Raw genomic sequence first — 7,910 nt, 5'->3', positions numbered from 1 at the left:
GATGGAGGAATAGATAATGGATTGGAGTGGACTTAACGATATTCTATTCATGAACTATTGTCATTAGTAATCAAAGAAAATGTGGCATTGGTGTGGAGAAAGTGGCCATGGTGGCTTGGAGTTGTCCTGGGTGTTGCTGCAGGGACAGTTACTGGATATTGTATGTCCTCCCATGGCCCACTGGGTGGACTGTAGGAGAGTGTGGGCTATGGTGTGGACCATTGGCCGTGAGGTGCAGCAGTGCTCAGAGATGTATTCACCAAATGCAATGAATGTCTCATGATGATGGAGGAGGTTGTTGTTATGGGGAGAGGAGTGGGGTGAGCGGGTTGGGGGGTATAGGGTGGGGCAGGGAGGGGCAAGAGAGCTCACAGAAGGCAGAAGTGACACTGGGCTTGGACTCGGTAGTGAATAGGGACTGTGGATAGGTTTCTGAGGCATAGCATGATCCAGAATGGGGCTCAGGCCCAAAGCCATGAACTGCTCTAAGAACTGTAAGTGAGACCACTTCACAGGTTTCCAAGAGATGTGAGATTCCTTTTGGCCTGGCCCCCAGGTGAGCGGCAATTCACTTGGGTAGATGAAGCATCCGAATCAATTGCAGCTCTCTCCTGGTCAATCTTTCATTTGCTTTTATTTGTCCCATTCCTTCTCTGCAAAGAAGCATAAAATTTAAAAGTGAACTTGGAGCTCTAGAACTCATAGAGTTTCAATAACCTATGCTAAAGTTTAAAAAACCTTAAAAATTAAAGATAAACAGATCTAAAAAGTTATAGCATGATGGGGTCATGCGATGGTTAATCACCGTCCAGTTGGTGCTGAGTCATTGGATGATGCAAGCCCTGGCCTGCCAGTGTGAGGGCATTCTGTAGGTGGCTTTAGACCATTAGGCAGTTGGTTGCAGCTATGGCTGATTATATCCACAAACAAGGGCGACTGCCTTCAGCAAGGAGGGGAGTCCCATTACCCCAGCAGCTGTAGGTCTTAAAGCAACACCGAGGCTCTCAGCAGTCGCGCACACATAAGAATGGAAGCTCCTTGAGGGCAAAGTTACAGCTATCTTACTCAGGTACTCCCAGAGCCCAGAACAATGCCTAGTGCATAATAAGAACTCAATAAATATTTGTTGGTTAAATAAGAGGGATATTTAAAGAAGTATCAAACATGATTCCTGTCCTCAAAGACACAATCAATACTAGAAGTACACAACAAACCAGAGCAGCGTGTGTGAAGAAAATCAGCATTCCAGCTCTCAGAGGAGGTCAGGGTTTTAGATTGTGCGGAAAGAAGAGACCTGAGTGGGGTGCTGCTGAGTGGACAGAATTTAGTCATGGGGAGATGCTGTCTGGAGGGAGAGGGGGCACCTGCAAAGGAGCAAGGTGAGAGAGAATGGAGTGGGTTAGGTGGGAGGGAAGAGACCACCAGCTTGGAGCCAGGCAACAAGGTGCAGCCTCAGGGGGTCCCAAAAGTCAGAGCAGAGGAGGTTCTACTGTATCGTGTGAGCAGGAAAGAAAAAACGTTTCTGATCACAGGCTGGCACGCTGAGGGTTTTCAGAAGATTAATCTGGGATGTGCAAGATGAACTGGACAAGAGTAAGCCAGAGAGGAAACCAGGGAGCAGACTACCACCAATACCTTAGAGAACTTGGGAAACTCATCTACATTCTAGTCGCTCATCATCATAATGCCTTATTAAGTAACTTACAAAGGAAACAATAAGGTCTTAGGTATTAGGGAGTGATGAAGATTATGGTTTTAGTGAGTCATCTTGTCTATTCTTACACTTACATCAGGAGGAAATTAAAACAGATATTCCAATAATTTAATAAGATTCTCAGTCCACTGGGCTAGCAGACTACTTAGGACCCTGGAAAAAGGAAGTATGAATTAGGGATTACTTTGGGTGGTGGAGGGAATGGACCCATACCTGGACAACTTGATAACCAAGTAAATGGAATTGCCGTTGTTTTCTTAGTAAATTTTTGCTGTTAAAACAAACTCTTTTGGGGCCATTGATGCATAGTGCTACTCTGAAAAAAAATCAAAGAGAAATAAACTTAGTTTTTATAACCATCCAAAATATTATTTTTCTGGCCAAAGTTTACTCAAGATTTGGCTTTTCCTAATGGCCAGTACTCTCACATAAATCATGAATGTGTTACTCTTTAGTCTACTGAAAAAGTACTTGGCTTAATTAATGATCCTGTTTATAAAATATTACAAGGAATTTCCAAAAAACATATCCTGAAATGTACTTTTAATTTCTGGAATCATCTATTTTTCTCACCTTTTTAAGAAAATGATCCTTTCCTATTCACCTCAACAGGCCTTGTAACATAAAAACAACAGCAGTTTCTTTACCTTTGGGCCCATCTTCATCAACTGTAAAAGGTAATATAAATCCTTCTTTATCTAATTTAATTTCAATATCTGGTGAGATAAGAAAAAAGGTCTTCATGTGATACCCTCACAAACATTATCTTCCTTTACTTCTTTGTTCTATTTTGATTTCTTCCAAACTGTATTTATCAATAGGACAGAAGGCTGCAAAGAAATCACCACAACCAAATGAGGGTGAGGATGTTCACTCACTCAGCTTCAAGAACAAGCCTGTCAGCCTGAAATTAGGGAGGCTTCCTAGGCTAAAGCAAGGAGTAGGTCCTCAAATTAAAAGGGAGCAGTAGGAACCACATACTTCCTCCTTCTCTTTACAAATGGCAGCACACTTTTAATTCAGACAGTGAAGAAAATGTCCTAAGTTCAGCAAAATTAGACAACTAAGCAGCTCAACACATCCATCTCTTCCAGTGCCTCCTGACAGCTAATGCAGCCCATATCTGTGGCACCCCACAACTGCAACATCTGGCCAAGGGGCATGGCTAGAATTCCCTTCCCAGCCCTCTGGTGTATGCCATTCCTTCTGTAGAAAGGGCCATGAGAGAGGGGAGGTGGAACAAGTGGCCATTTGAAGCCTATTAGAGATGGGTCTCTTTGAGATGACTTTTTAATTGATGAAAGGAAGGACTTGGACTCAAAGTCAGCATAGTCCAGCAGCTATTTCTGGGAGGATTTGTGTGCTTATATCTGTGCTAATGTGGTAGCCACCAGCTATGGGAGGCTTTGGAGCGCTTGAAATGTGATATATGATTAGGGAAATGAATTATAAACTTTACTTATATTTAATTTAAATTTAAGTAGTCATCTGCACTAGTGGCTACCATACTGGACAGTGCAGGCCTAAACAATAAGAGCAGCTAAACAGACATGAGCAATTACTGTGTTATTCCCTCATGTATTCCTTCTTACCATAGGTGTTTGAGGTCAATATTCTTCTTACTCGCATTTTACAGATGAGGAAGCAAACTGAAAAAGGTTAAAAAGGGTAAATACTCTGTGCAAAGACATTCTGCTAATCTGTGGCAAGCTGGATTCAAATATAGTCTATATACTATATTCTACCATCTACACTCTAGAGCCACATGCAGGGCAGGGAAGATTCCATTTTGCATTCTGTGGCTACTAAGCTCCACCTGTCTCCCAAAGAGATAACAATCCACAAGGTTCTGTAAATAAATCCCCTGGTACTTACCTACTGTATACCAATAGGGTATTAACATTTTGGAAGCAAAGTAGGATCTTGCTCCTAAAAGGTCGATCAATTCAATTACCTCAGATTTATGAGAGTGAAAATCCAGAGGGGTCTCCAGGGAATGGTATGGAGTAAAAAATGATTTCATTTGATATTTAGGAAGGAGTTTGGGATTCTAAAAATCATATATTCAAACATAAGAGAGAAAAATAAGATACAAAACCAGAGAATAAAGTGAAGGTATTGAGTTACCTATGTATAAAAGTTTGATACAAAATTCCTTTAAAAAATGGTATTTTTCTAGGACTTAAGACTGATATCTTTCTTAACACAGCAATGAAAAATATTCTTGTTATAGTTAAAGTCTAATAGCTCAAAATATCTTTAAAATGTGTTTTGAAAGTAGTCACTGTAAAAAAGAACAATAAACATCATGACAATGCTGTCAAATTCAAGAAACATCACTGAAACTCTCAGAATTGCTTTAAGGACCTGAAGGACACTCAGTTAAAATTTTTAATCCAAGAAGAAATGATAAAACTGATATTTCACAACCCCCAGATATTGGTTCCTTTGAGGGCTAAAGAGACCCATAGGAGTTATGGTCATGGCCGATGGGGTTAACTACCAGGGCAGATGGCCCCTCTTTGGAAATGATGTTTATGTGTGATGAATCTGGACTCAGATGGGATCTCCCTTCATAAGACTTTCATGCTAATGTGCTGGAGGTGCAGTTAATGTTGGGGTTTAAGATATATTTAGGGGATTTGAATCTCTGGACTGACAATGTGATAGCCAGGTCCTGAGCCTCAACAGACTCCAGCACCTACAATCTGTTTTATTGGACTTACCACACTCAGCTAAGATGGAGTTGAAGAAGGACAACCACCACACCATGGAGCCTAGAGTGATTACAACTGAAAGTTGGAGGAATGCATCCAGCATCCATGTGGAATCTGAGCCTCCTCTTGCCATAGAGGTGCAATGGACACAACCAATCCAATGTCCACATAGAAGAGGTGGCATTGGATTGGGAAAAGTGGACATGGTGGACGATGGGTATGGGGAAAGGCAGGAAGCGATGAGAGGTGGAGGCGTCTTTGGGACATGGAGCTGCCCTGGATGGTGCTTCAGAGGTAATCACCGGACTTTGTAAATCCTCACAGGGCCCACTGGATGGTATGGAGGAGAGTATGGGCCATGATGTGGACCATTGTCTATGAGGTGCAGAGGTGCCCAAAGATGTACTTACCAAATCCAATGGATGTGTCATGATGATGGGAACGAGTGTTGTTGGGGGGAGGAGAGGGGGGTTGGGGCGGTGGGGTTGAATGGGACCTCACATATATATTTTTAAGCTGTGGAGGCTCAAGCTGCCCTCATTGTGCCAGGGGCCAATGAAGCTTCTTCCAACTTTCTCCTTTGCCAGGGGTAGGGACAGAGTCACAGCTATGTAGAATAACCCAAGTGAAGGCCTGCACTGTAGTTGCCCAGAGAGACTGATGAGGCTTCAAATCATTTTCTCCCCTGCCTGGGGCAGGGATGGAGCTGCAGGTGTGGGCAGCAATCTATGCAGTGCAGGTCCAAGATGACTGCAGTTGCCCTGGTAGACTTCTGATTTTCAGTCTTTTATAGCCAAAGTTACCTGCAGTTACCTGTATAGGCTGGTGCAGGGCTCCTCAGGTTTCTCCCCACCATACGCAGAGCTGAAGGCCTAGGTGGCCTACAGGCTGATCTGCATGAAAGAAATTGGTTCCTGCCAACACTGAGAGTTTCAATCAGCCTGGCTTCCCCTCAGGCTGGAGGTGAAGTCAGAATGGTGGCTACTGGCCTCTTCCTGACTTCACCCCAGTTGTTCCCAGGGTTATATCTTAGCCATTGGCAGCCAACTGTCTCCTCCTTCCCATTTTTGGAAGTGGAGCTTCCAATTCCAGCCACAGAATAGACTCTGCGGAGGCTGCTGCAGCCAGAGTAGGATAGTCACCGGCCACCATGGCTTGGCTGGTAATTTCCCAGAGAGGCCGTTGCAGGTCTCTGCAGCTTCCTCCTTGCTGGATGTGGCACTGGGGCCTAGGCTTGAGCCGTAATATGATCTGGGTGAGAAGAAGGCAGTCCCCACCAGCACTGGGATCCTCAGTCTACCCCACTTCCCCTCATGCCAGGCGCAGAGTTAAGATGGTGGCTCCCCAACTCTTTCTGACTTGGACAGGCTCAAACTTTAGCTGTTCTCAGGATTTTACCATAGCACACTGAATTTACTCATCACTAGGTGAAATTGGTGCCCAACTGACTCTTCCTCCTCCATTTTGGGGAAGTGGAGCTTTCAATTCCAGCTATAGAACAGCTCCCAAGGTGGCTTGTGCCTCCAGTGGAAGATAAGCACCAACCTCCATGGCATGGAACACTCTACTTATGAGGCTTCTCTGAAGATTCATCTTCAGATGAATCTTCTTCTCCTTCAAGGACATTGTAGGATGCTCTTCTGGCTTCCTGGAGCACCCAAACAGGTGCTTCAGCTAGCTCCAGAGAGCTCTTTGTGTTTACTAACTGCCCTGTAGCAGGACCTGACTCTAGGAGCTCTTTACTCTGCTGCCATCTTGCTGATTCCTCTAATATATAAAATAAATATATAAAGATACATAGGGCTCTTTGGGACCGCGCTGTTTCGGGGATTTTTGCTGGTTGGAAGGTGTCTGGACGTCAATTCGGTGGGAAGGTAACAGAGAGGATACGTCTATAATATATAAACGGAGGTCCCAGCTGGGCGCGGGAAGTTCCCTCCTTGGGTGGGCGGAGATGCGGTAGCGGGCACTCCGGCAGCTCCGGAGCCGCGGCGGCCAGGGTTTTTGTTTTTTTTTTTCCTTTTTCTGGAGGCTTTGCGGTGCTGAGAAATTCGCGGATACTGGGCTGGCTGGTGAGGGATTGTTGGGACAAGACTCCTTTGCAGATTGATTTGCGGAGACAGACGGTGTTTCCCTGTGAAGCGGGGGACGTTTTAGTCGCCGGACAGGGGGGGTAGCGCTTCCGCCTGGAGCCCCATCCCCACAGGTCCGGCTGCTGATCTGCAATGGAATTGGATTTTGGACAATAAGGGGACACAATTGGGAGACTGTTGTAGGGTGCAGTGAGGGAGGAGGACACGTCTGGAAGCTGATTGGGGAATATTTTGCGAAGTTTGGGATTTTGGATCTTAGAGTCTGTTTTCGGCGTTTCCAGCTGAAGCCCACCCCACCCGGCAGGGCTTGGGATCTGGGTCATTGAACTGGCCGTGGTGTAGAGGCGCCCTCAAGTGGCCGTTGTGTGGGAGCACAGGGAGGGAGCTGTCCAAAGGCTGATACCCTGAGGAGTTAGGTGAATTTCAGGGATCAGATAATCAATATAGAATTCGCGGATCTGGCTTCCCCCACGGGGATGGCACCCAGCTACGGGGATCCCTGAGGGCTGTGTTGCACTGCGGGGCTCCTAAGCTTTCTGTGGACCAGATTTGAGGTTGCCAGGTCTGGGTCCCCTGGACTCTGGCGGTCCACACCCCAGACTCACACCTCTTGAGTCTTCAGTCTCTCAGACTTTCCACCCCTGAATCCATCAAGCCCTGGGGTCTACCTGGGGTCCTTGAGTGCCCTGGACCTTAACGTTTGCATTTTATCTTTATTGGTTCATATTGTTTTGTTTTTATTTTCACTTTATCTTATTTTTTACTCTTTTTGACGCCCTGATTGCTAATATTGCATTATCCCCTAGTCTTTTCTCCTAGCGTGTCCCCCAAAGTCCTTTTTTTTTTATACAGTTATTTAGGGGTTTTTTTTTGCTTGTTGTTTTAGATAGCGTTGTAATTGTGACACGTGTATACCTGTATCTCTCTTCCCCCTATCTGTTCCCCACCGTTTGCCTATCCTCTTTTTCTTTCTTCCTTTCTTCTTGTGTTTCTTTTTTTCTTTATTATAATTAGTGTTTTTTTTTCGGTTTTCTCTTTCCCTCTAGTCCCTCATTTTCCACTTATTTTATTTTAATTCAAGTACACAATAGGTGCTACAGGGAACACCTCACATTTGCTGGGTTTCCCCATCCTCCACTGCCTCATTTCTGTGTGAACTGATTTAGGCTACCTACACTATCCCCCTTCCCCTGCATCTTGATATCCACTATCATCTACTGTCTCTCCTATATTCCACCCCCCACCTCCCATCCTTTGATCCACAAACTGTCTAACTCTTAATTTCTAATATCTTTGTTCTGTTTCCTATCTGTTATCCACTCTTGAAACTATTACCTTTCTTTTCTTTTCCCTCTCTCATGAAAACAATAGCTTTGTAGTTCATAC

This window comes from Dasypus novemcinctus, unplaced genomic scaffold, assembly GCF_030445035.2.
Source record: "Dasypus novemcinctus isolate mDasNov1 unplaced genomic scaffold, mDasNov1.1.hap2 scaffold_107, whole genome shotgun sequence".
Classification (NCBI taxonomy): Eukaryota; Metazoa; Chordata; class Mammalia; order Cingulata; family Dasypodidae; genus Dasypus; species Dasypus novemcinctus.
This window is presented reverse-complemented; position numbering follows the sequence as displayed.